This window comes from Procambarus clarkii, chromosome 5 (genome assembly GCF_040958095.1).
Source record: "Procambarus clarkii isolate CNS0578487 chromosome 5, FALCON_Pclarkii_2.0, whole genome shotgun sequence".
Classification (NCBI taxonomy): domain Eukaryota; kingdom Metazoa; phylum Arthropoda; class Malacostraca; order Decapoda; family Cambaridae; genus Procambarus; species Procambarus clarkii.
The window spans coordinates 21471678-21492047 of NC_091154.1; the positions used below are offsets into that span (position 1 = coordinate 21471678).

General features: G+C 39.7%; 1 protein-coding gene across 3 annotated transcripts in view; it reads right to left on the bottom strand.

Annotated features, from left to right (window-relative positions):
• Window positions 1–3238, bottom strand: part of LOC123763907 (zinc finger protein 85-like) — a 120057-nt gene extending 116819 nt beyond the window's left edge. For 2 of the 3 annotated variants that reach the window (XR_011231273.1, XR_011231270.1), the window contains exon 1: window positions 1171–3238. The gene's annotated coding sequence lies outside the window, so the exon portion shown is untranslated. The remainder of the gene's footprint in view (window positions 1–1170) is intronic. The other variant, XR_011231271.1, reaches the window with a different exon arrangement.
• Window positions 3239–20370: the final 17132 nt, after the last annotated feature.

Sequence of the window (20370 nt, forward strand, 5' to 3'; positions counted from 1 at the left end):
CACTCAAAACTAGGTTTATGCACTTATGTCTATATTTACCAATGTATATATTTCAAAGTTCATGCACCCATTAAATAAACAACACATGTATTTCAGGTGAATGGAGAAACTCAATGGTGCACAAAGGGTAGAAATCAGGTTTCCTTTACTCAGTTCTAAGTACACTAGCACTAGTTTTCTTGACACACATGTCTCCCCTGGAGTCATATATATGAGGAAAGTTCGTGCAGCCAATGTATAATACAGCACAACGAGGTGCAACAAACCCTTTTGCATAGCTGAGGCCACTGGGTCCTCCACAACCATGAGTAAACAATAACACCGAGCCTCAATACGCTCGTCAACGGCAGGGCTGGATCTGTGAGTTGGTAACCTGGTCTCCTCCTCTTACTAAATTAACACAAATTGCAGAAAACTTGGAATTATGAGGTAGAATATCAAGAAAAATAGCAAATGCAAAGAAAACTTAAGATACAACCATAGTGGTAAGTGGGAATGCCAACTGGTGGGGCAGATGCCAACTGGTGGGGCAGATGCCAACTGGTGGGGCTGATGCCAACTGGTGGGGCAGAAGCCAACATGTAGGAACAAGTATGGCTGCGGCTGGGCCGGGTGATGGTGTCGTCTTGAGAACAATGAATATTTGCCAAAATTTACAAAAAATAGATAAAATTAAAAAATGGAGAAAATTGATGCTGCAAATAGGGCAGAAAATCAGTGGAATAAATCTAACGTGGAGAAAATTGCTGGATGACTGGGAGCCATAGAATACTCTTAGTTCAGGAGCACAGATATGATGATATATAAAATCACAGAAAAGAGCAAGAAATGAGGGAATAAAGCACAGATACTGAAACCATGGACCACAATATCTTAGACACGCAGCTGAAAGGCACTGATCAAATCCTAACTAACTAGAGAACATATATGGAGAAACTGAAGACAGTACTGTACATGTATATGAAACTGTAATGTTGAACACGAAGTCCTCAATCAGATTCAGCACGAGAATGATGCATACAGCATGGCGAGGTCCTCTTGATCACCGTGTAGGCCGATTACTCACTGCACCAGTGTGGAGGCAGTCACCTATGAGGTACGGGACGACCGACCACGTGGTAATCGACATGCACAGAAATGTGTATGAATGTATGGAAAACAGTTACTCACCTCGAGCTGAAGTCTTCTAGGGGCGGGCTGAAACAATGTGATGAGGGTGAGGTCCAATGATAGCTGGCCAATATGGATGCCGAATAACCTAAGTTCAGAAGGCATCACCAACGGGTGTCTCTTCGGTCAGGTGTGGTTCTCGTTTCTCTCCTCCACCGCCTCCTGGCATGCGCGTGGGTGGTGCACAGGCGCACAGCACAGGACTGCTTTCCATCAATCAGGAGCACCTAGCACATGAGATATTCCCACTGGAGGGCACTTGAATGTGGTTCCCTCCACATTATACTTAAAAATCTTCTGATTTGTCTCAACTAAAATGTTTAACCTATCACCCAAATGCTCCATCCTGTGAGTTTTCATACAATGTATTTTTATACTTTCTTACAATGTACATGTAACAAAAAATTTAATTTTGCTAAAAACTACTGTTTTTAAATTAAATGCTAGATCAAGGATCTGCCCAAAATGCTATGCGTGCTAGTGGCTTTACAAGAATGTAAAACATCAAATCTCTGTACTCTCATAAACCCAATGTACCTTCTTGAATATAAGTAAATAAATAAATCAATATATAATACAAAGATGATTGAATCTCTTCCAACACTCTGGACACTCATGAAGGTTTATCATTCAAATGCACTGACATATGTGCTTTTATATTAAAATGTGTCTTAAATAATTTGCCACATTTATCACACTTAAAAGACCTTTCTTCTGTATGTACTAACATGTGACTTAATATAGATCTACGATCTCTAAACCTTCTGCCACACTTATCACACTCAAAAGATCTTTCATCAATGTGCATCATCATGTGAGTCTTCATACTTCCAAGCCGACTGAACCTTATCTCACACCCTGGACACTTATGAGGTTTTTCACCTGAATGAACTAACATATGTCTTCTCTTACTCCTAAGCTGACTGAACCTCTTCCCACACTCTGAACACTTATGAGGTTTTTCACCCGAATGAACTAACATGTGAGTCTTCATACTTCCAAGGATGAATGAACCTCTTCCCACACTCTGGACACTTATGCGGTTTTTCACCGGAATGAATTAACATGTGAGTCTTCATACTTCCAAGCTGAATGAACCTCTTCCCACACTCTGGACACTTATGAGGTTTTTCACCCGAATGCACTAACATGTGAGTCTTCATACCTCTAAGATGTTTGAACCTTCTTCCCACACTCTGGACACTTATGAGGTTTTTCACCAGAATGCACTAACATGTGAGTCTTCATATTTCCAAGGTGATTGAACCTCTTCCCACACTCTGGACACTTATGAGGTTTTTCACCAGAATGCACTAACATGTGAGTCTTCATACTTCCAAGGTGATTGAACCTCTTCCCACACTCTGGACACTTATGAAGTTTTTCAGCAGAATGAATTAACATGTGAGTCTTCATACCTCTACGATGTCTGAACCTCTTCCCACACTCTGGACACTTATGAAGTTTTTCAGCAGAATGAATTAACATGTGAGTCTTCATACTTCCAAGCTGACTGAACCTCTTCCCACACTCTGGACACTTATGAGGTTTTTCACCAGAATGCACTAACAAGTGAGTCTTCATATTTCCAAGGTGATTGAACTTCTTCCCACACTCTGGACACTGGTGAGTCTTCATCTTCTTTATGAAGTTTGTGGGAAGGTTTTTCTCCTCCAGATGACTGCACGAGTGGTGATGCTGGGAGACGCCTCACGGTGGGGCGTCAATGTTGAGGGTTAGGAGAAGCTTGCGTGTTGTTTCTTAAGAGTTAAACTTGATGTGCGCACTTGGCGGTCAATGGTGGGGCTGCTTCTCTGATAGGTGAAGTTTTGGTAAGGTTTTCTCCTCCGGATGACTGCAAGAGTGGTGACTGCAAGAGTGGGGCTTCTTCTTTATGATAGGTGCAGTTTGTGGGAAGGTTTTATGCTTATGTCTGGACACTCACCGTCCGGTGTTGTGATAATGGCGACGACGCTCACCCAGGCGTTCCAGTGTTCTGTCTGGTGCCACACTTTATTTTTCCTACTTCTTACTTTTGTTTGTAACTGGTTTTCTACATTTAACTCTTATATTTTTCTCATGTTTTCGAATTGAAGAATATGCTTGAAATTTTTTCTTAATACATAATGGAACACGATTATGTACTTTCTGAGGAAAAGATTGCTTCCATGGTGAATGCACTACTTTGCATTTTTCTTATTAAGAGGGTTTAAGTATGAACAAATTCGGAAAAGATCGTAACATTTTGAAAAGTTTATAAAAATACTACGTAGTTCTAGCAACTACTGTGGTGCAATCCGAATAATTTTACGATATAAATTGATGTATTTATGGTACATTTCCATGCGTAATTGGTCAGAATCCGGTGCCCCGCTGCTGTGGCGCGCAGAAGGTATTGCGTCGTACGTTCTAAATGTGAATTTTTTTGTAATAATGTCGGAAATAACTCTGTAATGTATGAATATAAAATATACACTCATTGGCAACTGTCTCCTCCTAGTCGGGGGGGGGAGGTGAGTGAGGAACAACGCCCAGGGATGCCTAGATTGGGCTACAGATAGCGAATTGGGCTACTTTTCAGAGCCCCGCGCTCCCAATTTTTTAATTTCGCTACTTGCGACTTTTTGGGCTACTTTAAAAACAAGTTGGGCTATTAATGTTAAGAAACTCAATGATGATTTTTATGCTTTTTATAATGTCATGTGTACAAATCACAGCCGCGTCCAATAGCTTGATTGAATAGACCACTTACTGCAGATGGCCAGGTCAGAGACCGACCCCTTGGGGACGTTGATCCTAGGAACTCCCCAAAGAAAAAGTAACCGCAAGGCAAGATAATCCTCCCCACGGGCTATAGATTTCCCAACCTTAATTGCCATTAATACTTCATCCTGGGTACTGTCTATGTTAAGTGACCTCCCACTGTTGCCTACTGTAAATATTAGGTTTCTCTTTAGGTGTTTCCAAGAATCAAATGACTGTCGTTAGAGCGGAATTAGCATACAGTGAACTTGGCAGCTTCATCTGTGCTTTCATTGTTAGTGTGGCTCTGACCTCCAGAAGGATAGTTCGACACAAGTTACCGCATATAGAAAAGAAGTTACCGCTGTTACTTTTAGAATTTGCTTAAGTGTTAAGATAAAGAAGTGTAAAATGGGGAAGTGGTCTAAATACCAGTCGAGGTCGAGTCGAGGTCGAGGGAGGGGGTAGACGTACCGTGCGCGCTCCGTTAAAATCGTGACATTAACAGGGATTCGTAGGACTACTGCCGTGGATTACTGATTACAGACATAACAAAGTGCATAGTGACCCGCTGGAAAATTGAAAATAGTCATTAACAATAGAACTTTGTGTTAAATAGAGAATAAACGGGAGACCTGCACGTGTGAGCCAGTGAACGAGGCTTTGTGTACATGTGTGTATTAGGGAAAAAAAAATAGTGAACGGTGATTCGTGGAACAGTGATGTGGAACGGGTATCACAACAACATATAAGTTGGAAGTGAATATTATAAATACCCAATTGCAACTTCCATGGCGTGTTCATCAGACTCCATGGATACCACGGAATTATCAGCACATTCCAAGAACCTAGAATTCTAAAGATCCTGCAATGGAATGCGCAAGGACTGCGCACTAAATTGCAACACTTGCAATGCATAGCAGCAACCAAAGGCATAGACATCCTGATACTACAGGAGAGCTTGCTTCGAGCCGGATTAGAACCTAAAATCTCAGGCTATCGAGGCTTCTTCCTTCCATGGATCAATGGGCAGTCCAGGGGATGTGCAATCTATGTAAAATGTGACCTGATCTCCAAATCCATAACCAGCCCACCCAATTGTGGAGCAGGGACAGAGGTAATGGGAGTCACCATTGAGCTAAGACACGACAAACTTGAAGTGTTCAATGTGTACAGGTCTCCACAAGCCGAAATGGATCTCTCTGTGTTATTTGGACACGCGACAACAACAAAAACACAATCATTTGTGGAGATTTTAATGCCCATCATCGATTGGCACTGGGCTCGAACAAAACAAATGAAGCCGGCATACACATTACACATCTACTGGACCAGCTTCCAGAAATACAAATCCTAAACAAGAATGAACCTACCCACATCCAAGGAGGCAGATTAGACCTAACCTTCGTTTCAGCCTCCCTAAGAGATGCAGCAACATGGTCAGTTGAGCCCACACTCACAAGCGACCACTATGGGGTCCAAATTGATCTTCAGTTAGACCTACCCACCCCACCTCCGCCTCCATCTGAAGCCTGGAACTTTGCTTTAGCAAACTGGGACCGATTTCAAAACCTCATTTCAGAGTGGCAAAGAAACTATGATCTTCCCGAAGACATTAATCAGGCAGAACAAGAATTTGTCAAAGCGATTCAAAGTGCAGCCAACCACTCAATCCCACTGAAAAAACAGTCCACCGGACACCATAAAGATCATTGGTACTATTGCGAACGTGTCAAAGAACTCAACCATAGACTCAATAGAACAAGAAAGCTATACAAAAAGCAGCCAAGTGACCGCAACAGGATCTTACTTTGTGAGGTCAAGGAACATGTACATCGAGAGACCAGACAAATAAAAGAACAAAAGTGGCTAGAATGGTATTCACACCTGAATGAACACACCTCTCTCGGGGAGATGTGGCAGCAAATTCACCGGGCCAAAGGGAATAAAACACCTAAAGCTCCACACCCCAAAGATCCTCAACAGGAAGCCGAAGTACTGGCAACCAGGTTTGTAGAGAGAGCAGCCAGCAATCAACTTCCACCAGATGTATTAGCAGTACAGACCAGACTAGAGGAAGAAAGGTGGCACAGAATCCTTACAGCATGTGAAGAAGTCTCTGACACTAATGCCCCCTTCACACTGGATGAGCTCAATCGGGCTAAGAAAAACTCCAAGGATACATCCCCTGGAGCCGACAAAATAACCTATAAAATGATTAGAAACCTCGGCCCAGAGGGAGACGCTGCATACCTAAGGTTAATTAATTTAGCCTGGACTTCTCAAACTAGACCTTCTGCTTGGAATAGAGCAGACATAGTGCCGATCCCAAAACCCAAAGATCCAGCTAATCCCAGGCCCATCTCTCTCCAAAGCTGTGCAGCCAAGACGGCTGACAGAATGGCACTCAACAGACTGGAGTGGAAAATGCCTAAACTGCATCATGATATGTATGCCTATAGAAGAGGGGTTGGCACAGTGGAATGTATTACAACTCTGTTAGGCCACTTGAATGACAGACCAGGAATGCTGATATTCCTGGACCTCGAAAAAGCCTTTGAACTGGCTAGCGCCCCAGCTATTCTCTGCTGCCTCATTGACAAAGAGGTCAGAGGCAACCTGCTCTCCTGGACCAAAAACTGTCTCATAAACAGAGAAGCAAGAGTAAAACTTCATGGCACAGTCTCTGAGTACAAAAGACATGAAAATGGTACACCGCAAGGAGGTATTCTTAGCCCTCTTCTCTTCAACTGTTTAATGGAAAGAATAATGAGGTTGAAACTCCCACATCACTGCAGGCTGCTAAACTACGCGGACGACTTTGTCATCATCATAAAAGGAAGGGATGTGGCGCGCCTTGCACCCAAATGCTTAGACTGCATCAGTAAAGAGGCAAAACAGATTGGGATCAAACTCAACCCCTCAAAGTCAAAGGCCATGCCCATAAAAATAGCGAAGCCCAACATCCAACTCACAGTACAGGGTCAACCAATAGAATGGGTCGACACCTATCAGTATCTAGGAATCATCCTGGACACACACATGAATTTTAATGCTGAGGTCACATACTTGAGAGAGCGAACTGCAGCCCGGACGGCAATCCTCAGGTCGCTAACCTCCCTTTCTGGAGGAGCCAATCTGCAAGTCCTTCGCACATACTATGTACAGGCAGTCAGATCAGTGATCGATTATGCCGCACCCGCACTCACAAATCTATCACACCAACAGTGGAAAAAGCTTGAAGTTGCCCAAAACAATGCTATGAGAGCTGCACTGGGAGCCCCCATGTGGACCAGGCTTGAAACTCTTAGACTGGAGACGGGTTTGCCCTCTCTACAAGAAAGAATATCACAAAGGACAGCTACAATTATCAGTAAGATAATTATTTCTTCTGATCCAATCCCAGTACGGCAGGCTTTGGTGGTTGGACTAGGCCAAAACAATGGAAACTCTTGGGTTGCAAGAGCAGGAAAAGTCCTAAACAGACTACATTTAAAAAACATGATTCTTGATAGAGAGGGTGATCATCCACACCCAAATTACACTCCTTCCGCGCCGTGGGAAGAGCCTACTTTCAAAATAGTAATAGAAAGTCTCCCAATGAAAAAGGCTGCCTATGATCCGACAACCCTAAGGCGCATAATAGAAGAGCAAATGTATAGCATAGCAGTAGCAGGAGCCACCCACATCTTCACAGACGGATCGGTGGACACAGAAAATGAGAGTGCTGGCGCTGCTCTTTGCACGACCAGCGTTCAGGCATATTGGAGACTGGGAGGACTAGTATCATCAACCCAAACTGAGCTGTTCGCCATACAACAGGCATTCGCATATGTGATTGCACAAAACACTCAAAATGCAATCATACACACAGACTCAAAAGCTGCACTTCAAATATTAGGACAAAAACAGTGGAAAGATAATGTGGAAATAATTACCACCATTTTGTATCAAGGAGCAGTCGCTAAAGGCAAAGGCCTCAACATAACTTTAAACTGGATCCCATCCCATATTGGAATCCCATTAAATGAAAAAGCTGATGAAATTGCTAAATTGGCAACTCGTCATCCAGTGATACATAAAACAATTCAACCCAGCCTAGAGAACATAAAAAACATCATCACAAAAAAACTCTCACATCTCAACAAAGCCTACCTACACCAGAGAATAGCTGAAGGTTCGCCATCTGCAACATGGTATCTTCAGGCAACCAAATTAGAAAGGTTAAATATCCCAAAAGGAATCCACAGGGAAATAGCAGTTAGGCTATATAGACTACGTCTAGGTTACAGATGCAACTGGGAGATTGGTGAACCCCGACAGAGAGAGTGCATCTTCTGCCAAACTGTCACAGAAAAGCCATTACTTCACTATCTTCTGGAATGTGAAGCAACCAATGACCTTAGAAGAGCTTTAAGAGTTCCTGAATCATGCAGTGGCCACCCTGAAGCCATCAACACAGCCACTCTCCTGGTCAACAAAGGTGTCCAGCAGCTGGACACCCTCATAAAGACTGTAAAGCAGTATCCTCCCCCACGATAACAGCTTGATGGTTAAATGCAACCTCAGAACACTGGGGAAAAAAAAAAAATTGTACCACTTACGGGCTATTCATGCCCGTGCTGTCGGAAAATCCGACACCATTTAATATATCATACAGATATTTCCTGCTGCTGTATTACCAACAAGTAACCCATAGAAAACGTAACTTGTAGTGGAATTACCGTCTATAGAAAACGGGATATCATCACCACATACTATTATATTCTCCACCTATTATGGTGGGAATTATTCTTAAATACATTAGTCTTTGGACTTTACCATCAGAAAAACATCTCATATAAATTAACTTAATTATCAATATTAAAGTAGAGTAAATGTGACCCTTCTATCACTTTCTGAAATCTGGACAATGTAAGCCAGGCATCAGGGAGGAAGGAGGGCAGCCATAGTTGATACTAGACCAGAGGCTCACACGGGAGCAAATTCGGCTCCTGTTAATTTTACTTGGACGAAGTGTTATGGAAATCAAAGGTGTACCATTATCACACGCTGTCAACAAATTCAAGTTAAGTGTTCTTTCCGAAACCCATGTATCTTTCATTTATGGCCATTAATGTCATTATATAGGGTGGCCCGGTTAGAGCACGACATAACCTCAAACTAAAGGTAATTAAGCCAGGTCTTTATTGTTCCATGTATAGTGTTTTCTCTGATATAGCTTGTCATATATAGGATTCTGGCTTCACAGCTAGCGCACTTTTGACAGGTCAAGACGAGGAAGCAAGATTTTGTGCATCAGTTACTGGGTGATGGAAGCTACCTCAAAGAGGATAATTTGGTGTCTACACCCTAGTTATACCTGGTGGACTAACCTGCTGTACTATAAGATAAGGAACCTTTTCAATGTATGTAGTCTAATTCTGTAGTTTGATTGGCTGCATATATATTAATTTAATAAACCCCCCTAATGTGTAGAGGATCGATTTGTGAGATTATGACATTATTGCAGAAATACAGTCCACTTATCATTATACAAATTGCTATCGAAGTATATAAATTAACGTAAATATATATTCATATAAATTAAATAAATATAAATCTCACAGGTCGGTTCCCACATTATTTGGTCCTTCGAACCGGATTATTCGGTCCTTTGAACCCACATTTGGTCATCTTAGTACCGGATGAACCAGTTAACCAGTGGATTCATTAAATATACTAGTGCAGTGTTATTTAAACAAAGCCAGCAGTCAATGACGGCGGCGTTGACTCGTGCGAGTTCACGAGCCCCGCTCAGTTCAGATCAGCTTCGTCAGCGGTTTCATGTACACCCACAGATTTGGTGGCGTGTTATTCTGTGAAATGACAGCGCTAATATAGAAGCCAGCCAAATTAGTGACTGTGTCTTCGCGATATTGTTCACGGATTTCGTGGTGTTACATTTCGCGAGAGATTATCTACGAATTTTGTGGACTTTATTTCGCGAGGTCACTAATAATATTTAATACTTCTTGATAATATTAGAAGTTTCATAGAGGCTAATTAAGAGGCTGTTATCAATAATTGTGTATATTATTTCTCCAAAATAGAGAATTATTTAATATATATTGCACTAGTGATCACAGTATAATATTTACTAATTGCCAACCCACAACAGGGTAGGATATTAACACTGACTAGTTGAACTATTATTGCTCATCCTAGTCCCATTATTACCATAGTCAGTTGTACTATATTGATCAACCTAACACCATTAATGAATGGTGCAGACCCTATTTTGGGTGTAATTTTTATCAACTCGAATTGAGTTGTATATATAATAAATTACTTATGATCATTACACCTTTGAGTGATTAATTAGTGTCTCTACCATCCTAGGGTGATATAGAAGAGCTAACCTAAAGGTACTTCCATGACACTGGTTTATCACTCAAATCATTAGTGTGTATGATTGTATATATATAATGTGTATTAATTTTAAGTGCTAACCTCTAGTAGAGGTAGGATTATTGCCTAGTGAGTGCAGAATTTACCCTAGGCTACCATTAGTGTTTGTTCAGTATTATGAGCAGCCCAAGTACAAGTCCCACAAGGCTTCACCAACGAGCCAGTATGGATAATGCAGGGAGAATGAAAAGAGCCCTTGCAGGTCTTAAAGGCCAATTAACAAGACAGATCAAGAAATGTGAAGATTTGTCACAACAATCTCAAGTTGATTATGCTGACCTGGAAAGCTATTATCAAGCAGCTGCAGGTAAATTTGAGCAAATCAAATGCCAAATGGCTGTCCTTGTGGGGACAGACTACTACCATCAATTCATTGGTAGCCCTACTAAATATCAGGGCATAACCATGTTAAACTCTGCAGGAGGTAAATTACTCTCAGGCCCAGTATCAAGCCTGAGGAGACCTATGCCTGCAGATAAACAATACCAGTAGAAATCTAAATTTGTCAGCTGATTATATTTCTCCAGTAGCATTATACTAAGGAGATTACAGCTGACTATACCAACAGAGGTTGATGTTAGTATCATCATTTAAAGCTGAAGATGAGTTCATGAGGCCTCAGTGGCAAATCAGTGAACAGTAGCCTAAACAGCTACAAGTCACTGCGACCAATGTCACTGAACCCACTGCAGTCTCAGAACCATACTTTACTTTAATGATGAGCTATTCAATCTTCTGAATCAATTAACTAAATTAAACCCCAATAAATCTGATGACTGATTTGATACATTTATTATTTAATCAAGATGTATTCCATGGGCCTCAGTGTTTATATATCAGTGACCAGTTACCTGAAGAAACTTCAAGTTATATCTAATGTCACTGATCTCACTGCAGTCCCTGAATCATACTTGACTGTAGTACTTGATCACATTCAGTCTTCTGGGTTAAATAATATGTAATTAGGCTTGAATATTAGCCTTTCAAGAGTTGACAGGGAAATGAAATCGCATTAGACTTCTAACCCCTACAACTCTAGTACGGGACATCCGTCCTGTACGAACAGACACACAAATGTGTGATTACTAACTACTAACATCAAATTAATCTAATAATCCGAAGGAGGAGTATCGGTGTTCGTCTGTTCTAAATAGGACTTCGACCCGTGAGCAGCCCCTGGGGAATTATGTCGGAAAATCCGACACCATTTAATATATCATACAGATAATTGCTGCTGTATTACCAACAAGTAACCCATAGAAAACGTAACTTGTAGTGGAATTACCGTCTATAGAAAACGGGATATCATCACCACATACTATTATATTCTCCACCTATTATGGTGGGAATTATTCTTAAATACATTAGTCTTTGGACTTTACCATCAGAAAAACATCTCATATAAATTAACTTAATTATCAATATTAAAGTAGAGTAAATGTGACCCTTCTATCACTTTCTGAAATCTGGACAATGTAAGCCAGGCGTCAGGGAGGAAGGAGGGCAGCCATAGTTCATACTAGACCAGAGGCTCACACGGGAGCAAATTCGGCTCCTGTTAATTTTACTTGGACGAAGTGTTATGGAAACCAAAGGTGTACCATTATCACACGCTGTCAACAAATTCAAGTTAAGTGTTCTTTCCGAAACCCATGTATCTTTCATTTATGGCCATTAATGTCATTATATAGGGTGGCCCGGTTAGAGCACGACATAGCCTCAAACTAAAGGTAATTAAGCCAGGTCTTTATTGTTCCATGTATAGTGTTTTTCTCTGATATAGCTTGTCATATATAGGATTCTGGCTTCACAGCTAGCGCACTTTTGACAGGTCAAGACGAGGAAGCAAGATTTTGTGCATCAGTTACTGGGTGATGGAAGCTACCTCAAAGAGGATAATTTGGTGTCTACACCCTAGTTATACCTGGTGGACTAACCTGCTGTACTATAAGATAAGGAACCTTTTCAATGTATGTAGTCTAATTCTGTAGTTTGATTGGCTGCATATATATTAATTTAATAAACCCCCCTAATGTGTAGAGGATCGATTTGTGAGATTATGACATTATTGCAGAAATACAGTCCACTTATCATTATACAAATTGCTATCGAAGTATATAAATTAGCGTAAATATATATTCATATAAATTAAATAAATATAAATCTCACAGGTCGGTTCCCACACGTGCCACCTCTTGGGTGGCTTAATCTTTATCAATCAATCATTATAAATATAGAACACTAGAAATATAGAATAGTGGCAAGAGGCGGCATCAGTGGTTATAAATCGGGTAACTGGAAACCTGTACCTAGATTCAGGGTGCTCTGTGTATTTCTTCGTAAGTGGGTTTGCTACGAAGGTTCCTAAGTGCGCCCTAAGAAGATGCTTAGGTGCGATTCAATAAGGTATACTTAGGAAGAAAATTGTTGGTTCACCTGCGTGCCGATAGAGGTCACTACTGTGTTTCGTTTGGCCAATCAGAGAGCCGCAACATTCTTCATATTGAAGAATTAGCGCTGGCTTATTGGAGCTCTACTGCCTCCTATTTACGTCGAATTTTCTTATAAAATTAGTATATTTCGAAGTAAAACAATGTTTTTTCAACTTCTACAGCCAGCACCGACATTGTAGTAAACAAATATGTTACATTTGTTGTTTACCTACGTAATTCTAAGAGATACTGTGTAGCTGTCCATGTTGCTCGGAAGATGCGCTGACAATTATTGTATATATTTACTGAATTTACCCAAGGGCCACTAACTATCTAGTGACCTCGACGAGGACAGAAAGCCGGCGGCTTGTTAAAGGGCCCGCCAATTGTCTTAATGATATTTTTTAGCTGGAATTTGGCATTTACGGCTTCAGCGGGTACGCGGTTCCATGGGTTTATAGCCCTCTTGGTGGAAAAAAAACATCTGTTTTCAGTCCTACTTGAGAGAACATACTCTCCAACACTATATCTGTGATTGTCCTGTTATCAGTGACTTCATACCAAATGGTATGAGGTATTTTGAGCTCTGTAATTACTTCATACACTCAGGAATATTGGAAGATATTCTTGTGCTGCACCCAGATTTTGCCAGTGGAGGCTAATAGATCAGCATTAAGTATTTTGTTCTCTCCTAATTCCATGTATGACTGGCCATCCTGTGAGGTGAGGATGTTGGATGAGCTTGTAGCTGGTTTTTGATCTACACTGTGTGGTCCTTTATACAGAATAGGGAAGCAGCACATTGCTGTGTATACCTAAACATGTTTAAAAATACATTGTTTGAGAGGAGTTTTGTAGAAACTGGTAGTAGTAATTATAATATAATGTTTCCATGATTCAGTGCTTACCTCTTGTGAAAATTGCTTAGAGTTGTTTAGTCAGAGTTGATTTGTTTTTTGTATTGAGGCTGGTATTTTCTAAATTGATTCCATGTACAGTATGTCTAACCATCCTGTGAGATGGGAGTATTAGATAAACTTATAGCTAGTTTTTTATCTACACTGTAATATTCCATATAGAATAGGGTAGCAGCACATTGCTGTGTATACCTAATCTTCTTAAAAAAAATCAGTAATAAAGATTTTAAATTATAGTTTGTATTATTGCAAATACAGTACTGTATTATCCTTATTAAATCATGTTGACCATGGATCATTAAGATCTCATGTTGATATGTAATACAAGTCATATTTCTTTTGAACTGCTAATCCATGCTAATCATTCATTAAATTGTGCATTATGTCTCAAATTTTCACTTCCTTGGATATACTGTTCAGTACAAAAAGATAGGATAAAAATAAACCAGTAATATTTCTTTCATTATATTTTTCATTTAAATAACTGCATCAATATTTTTACAGCTGACAGGATTTGTTTTCCCATACAGGTGCATTATTTGTTAAAAAAATTTGGTTTATTGTTACACATAATGGTGCTACATATAGCCTTCCCAGCTTGGTGCCTTCTTTTAATACTTACTGATTAAAAAATAAATAATAAATACATTTTATTCAGGAAAAGTACATACAGTTGATTTACAAACATAATGTTGGATTTATAGGCAGAGCTAGTACATACAATACCTAGCTAAAGCCACTAATACTCATAGCATTTCGAGCAAGGTGTGGGGGGAAAAAAACACAGACTGAAACTTAATAGTAATCGGGATTAGGTATAAATTGTGTTGAAAGAAGGAATAAAAAATATAAAAAGGGGGTTAACATAGCATAAATCAGCAATTGCACATGTTGGTGAACAGCGTTGTTTAAAAAATAGCAAGACATGGGTTGACATTTAGGAGGTAAGTTAGGTTACATGGAGTTAATTAGGCAGTACTTGGTTTAACTCTTAAACTGGTTGAGAGAGGTACAGCCTTTGACATGATTCGGGAGGTCATTCCACATTCTGGGTCCCTTGATTTGTAGAGCACTTCTAGTTTGGTTACACACAGCCAAATTGAGTAACAGGAAGAGGTCTTGGACACAAATTTGTTCCATGCTAAATGTAGAGGAATCAGCTGAGTATTCCTCAAATAAAATAAGTTGCCTCAGCTTATAAGGTAAATAAAGTAAGCATTTCTCAAATAAGTAGCTGCCTCACCTCACTACCTTACTGCTACATAGCCTTCCCGGCATGGTGCCTTCTTTTGATAATTACTTGTTCCACACCCAAATTGTATAACAGGAAGAGGTCTTGGACCCCTACTTCCCTCTCTCTTTTTTAATAGTCTATATAGTCATAATTATAGCTTTAAGTATTCAATGAATAAAGTTTTTGACATTTTTACCCTTTTCCTTACCTAACATCATTTGTGCAGCATATTTTTATTTTATGTCTCACCCAGATTTAATTTCAAAATAAAACCAAACTAAATAAATTAGAAATGGGTATGTATAGCTAAGGTACACCCTTACTACTAGGTGAACAGGGGCATTTGGTGATAGTAAATGATCCCATCAGGCAGGGCTTATCACCTTCTCTCATATTTCATGTTCACCAATGTTTATTTACTTAATAACTACTGGTATAATATCTTGCTATTATAAAACTAATTCTACTATCATCAAACACATATTTACTTCAAGTTTCAAGCAGAGAATGCATATATAACTAACACGAAGGACTCCTCTTCACTAGATTCACCAGCTATAATATTTTGGTCATGTTCCAATATCATAAATCGATCCCAGTGTTATGTAGTAGAGAAAAAATGACTTATATCCAGTTTACGTAAAGCTACGAGTGGTCGAAACCACACTTAAATCCCGGAATGAACTTACGAAGGTTTTTCCACTTAGGGTAGTTAATTGAATACGGACGTAGCCGCCACGAAGGCGCTAAGAAGGAAAACGCTCTTAGCTAAGAGGAAAAACCTTCGTAAGTACCTTCCTGAATCCGGCCCCTGGGCCACAAGAGGTCACCTGTACCGACCGGGGGACCAGCCTCGCTACCTACGCTAAGTACCTGCCATAAAGTTTGAACAAAATAACACACATAATATTACAAATATACGATATACATATAATATTATAATATTAAACATATAAATATATATACATATATATTGTTACAAATATACAATATACATATAATATTATAAATATATAGATATATACAACAAAACAAGGCAATATGGGAGTAAATAAACAAATTTGTGGCCACTGTAACAACTTCTTAAAGACGAAGGTAACGGGAATTGAATGTTATATCTGTAAGACTAGATTCCATTCAGCTTGTACAGGAGTGAGTAACACTACGGCACTGAGAGCTGGCCACTTGCTTTGGGTGTGTAAAAATGACCTGCCAGCTTGGAATATCCTAAAAAACCTTCTAGATAACATGACGCATGAGCGGGAAACATCATTCATTGGAAGCTTACCAGCCATCCAGAAGGAGTGGGAAAGGAACAACAATTCTAATGTACCAGGGGCGGAGGCTATAGTCAGGGATGAAACTGAGGCTGAAACTCAGGAAGTTGTAAACTCTGACTCAGTAGGCCAGGATGTAGAGGACAGTAAACTAGAAAGTGTACCAGACAGCACTGACAGCTCGATAGGTACAGACACCACGACGGTTCTCGATAGAGCAATTCAGAACAGAAGGACAGACTTATGCAAATTTTATGCAAAGGGCATATGCAGACATAGATATGCTGGTAATAAGAAAGGATTAGAATGCAGTTACCAACATCCCAAAAAATGTTTAAATATGCTTAGGAAAGGTGAGTGTCGATTTGGATCAATATGTAGGTTTTTCCATCCTGACATGTGCCAAACCTCACTGGAGGACAGAAAATGCTATGACCTCAGCTGCCCACACTTTCACGTGAAAGGCACGGAACGCTACATAAAGAGTGGCAAGCAGGATAATGAATTTGGAGGAAACTCTATAAATTTTTTATACCAGACCGGCAGAGAATTCAAAAGGAGCAGCATGGAGAGTGTATGGAACTGGATGCCAGATCCACTTGCATTCCAGAATTACAGATACAATTACCCACCGAAAGGGAACTACAACTACGACAGAAAACTGCCCTACAACAATCAGTACTGGTCAGAACAAACTCATTATGTCCACGATTAATGGACTTGCCGAAAAAGTCTCCCATTCAAACTATCACTAATAGAGTAACCTCATTCATCTTTGCCAGCATACAAGGACTGAAAACAAGAACAAACAACAAAGTACAGTTCATAAATGGCCTCCTCACGGAGTCAAATGCAGTATTTGGAGCTTTCACAGAAACCCATGCAGGGGAATTGTTGGACAGTGAGATCTGGATTCCAGGATATAACCTATACAGGTGTGATAGGAAAATTAGGTCACATGGAGGAGTGGGTCTGTATATTAGGGAAGACCTTGTATGCTCGGAGCTCCTAAACGTTGCAAATGAGGTGGTAGAGGTACTGGGATTAAAAATAGAGAAAATAAATTTAGTGATTATACTAATACACTAACGATGCACTAACGATGCACTTATTAGTATGCTTAACACTAACGATGCACTTATTAGTATGCTTAACTCGATTCATACAGCTCTTGATAAAAATGAGTTCCCTGTTGGGTTATTTGTGGACCTGCGTAAAGCTTTCGATACTGTCAACCACCAAAACCTTCTTCTTAAATTACATCATTATGGTGTCAGAGGACACTCCCTACAATACCTCAAATCCTACCTTACTGACAGGCTCCAATGTGTTTCTGTGAATAATACAATTTCTCCCACCCTACCCATCAACATTGGTGTTCCCCAGGGCAGCATACTTGGCCCTCTCCTCTTTCTCATCTACATTAATGACCTTCCAAATGCCTCCCAACACCTCAAACCAATCCTATTTGCTGACGACACAACCTTCATTTACTCCAGTCCTGATCCCCTTGCTCTAAATGCCACAGTAAATACTGAGCTAAATAAAGTCCATCTGTGGCTAACTGCCAACAAACTCACCCTTAACATTGACAAAACTTTCTATATTCTGTTTGGCAATAAATCCTCTAATCAAATAAATCTCAAAATAAACAATACCCAAATTTGTAACAAATTAGATGGCAAATTCCTTGGCATTCTCATTGACCACAAGCTGAATTTCCAGGGACACATTCTAAACATATCAAAAAAAGTTTCAAAAACTGTGGGCATTCTTTCTAAGATCAGATATTATGTACCACGCCCTGCCCTGGTGACTCTCTATTACTCCCTTATCTATCCATATCTCAACTATGGTATTTGTGCTTGGGGCTCTACTACCCAAAATCACTTACGTCCTCTAATTACTCAACACAAAGCTGCTATTAGGACAATATCCAGTTCTGGCCCCAGACATCACTCGGTACCCCTACTCAAATCCCTGAATATGTTAGACGTTAAGTCACTGCACATTCTCTCATGTGTATTATACATATATAAAACGCTAAACTGTAATGCCAATCCTGATCTCAAAAGCTTCATAGAAGGTTGTAACAGAACCCATGAGCACCACACCAGAAATAAATACAGTTTTGATATTCCTAGAGTACGACTTAATCAAACCAGAAATGCTCTACAAATCAAGGGGCCCAGAATGTGGAATGACCTTCCCAACCATGTTAAAGACAGTACCTCTCTCAACCAGTTTAAGTTAAAAACGAAGCTATACCTAATAAATTCCCTGTAACCTACCTTACCCCTCTATTGTCAACCCATGTATGTTTTTTGTTTTTTTTTTGTTTTTCAAATCAACGCTGTTTTAATGTAATTTTCTGTAATAATTTGTAATTGTATTTGTGCTGTTTTCTCAACAATGTTCCCCCCTCTTTTACCTCTATTTTTTATTTGTACTCAACGCATTTTTTTCTTTTTACCCATTAGTTTTAAGCTTTAGTCAGTAGTGTTTTTTCCTGCCCGAAACGCTTTGCGTAATAGTGGCTTATTTAGGCATTGTATGTACTAGCTCTATCTATAAAGCCAACAAACTTTGTAAAATCTCTTTATGTATGTACCTTTGCCTAAATAAAAATTATTATTATTATTATTATTATTATTATTATTATTATTATAATATACAAACCGCCAGATGCAACGGCTGAGGAATTCACAGAACAGATAAGCAAAATAGAGAATAGCCTTGATAATTTGGAGAACCCGATACCTGATATTATCTTCCTAGGTGACTTCAACTTGCCTAGTCTCAGGTGGAAAATAGCAAACAATAATATTATACCAGGAAATCTATCAGGACCTAACCAACCACAGATTAGAGAACTACTTAGATTCTGTGACAAATTTTCACTCAATCAGCAGATATCGGAGCCAACGAGAAATGAAAATATTCTAGATCTGGTCTTTACGAACAATGAAGACATTATCAGAGACATTACGATATCAGTTACCACATACTCAGATCACAAACTCATTGAAGTGCAAACTACCATCAATACTCAGAATAGACCTAAAACGTTGATAAAGCGAGAGGGGCTATTCAGTAAATTCAATTTTAATAATAAAAGGATAGACTGGGAGATAATAAACAGGGAACTTACAAACATTCCATGGGGAACTGTTCTAAATAATACAAGTCCTACAGAAGGAATAGAAAAACTGACTTCAGAAGCGTATCAAGTCTGTCTGAAACATGTTCCTTTGAGGAAAGCCAGAAAGAGGTCTAACGTAGAAAGAGAACGCAGACGACACTATAAACGCAGGAAAAAAATAACGGAACTGCTTATGCAGACACGAATTTCCCGTCAAAGAAGGAATAATTTAAATAGGGAGATTGAAGAAATCGAGCGGAAATTGAAACACTCATATGAAACTGAAGAAAGGCAGTTAGAACAGAAAGCAATTCAGGAAATAAAGAAAAATCCAAAATATTTCTTCTCATATGCGAAATCAAAAGCAAAAACCACTGCCAGTATTGGACCTATTCGTACAAGTGAAGGTTCATACACGGAGGATGACAAAGAAATTAGTGAAATCCTAAAAAAGCAGTATGAGGACATGTTTAGCACTCCAATAAACAACATGAAGGTGGAAGATCCAGACAATTTCTTTATGCGGGATATTCAAACCCCTGTAAATATAACTGATATAAACACGAGCGCACTAAATTTTGAAAAAGAAATTGAAAACATGCCCATGCACTCGGCCCCAGGTCCAGACTCATTGAATTCAATATTTATAAAGAAATGCAAAGTGCCGGTAGCACAGGCACTCAGTATAGTGTGGAGGAAGAGCTTGGACACGGGGGAGATACCAGATGCACTTAAAGTAGCAGACATAGCCCCTCTACACAAGGGAGGGAGCAAAGCATTGGCAAAAAATTATAGACCAGTTGCACTAACATCGCACATCATAAAAGTATTTGAGAGAGTGATTAGGAGTCAGGTCACCAATTTCATGGAGACCAATGACCTTCACAACCCAGGCCAACATGGATTTCGAGCGGGAAGATCGTGCCTCTCACAGCTACTTGAGCACTACGACAAAGTCACTGAGGCATTAGAAGAGAAACAGAATGCTGATGTGATATACACGGAC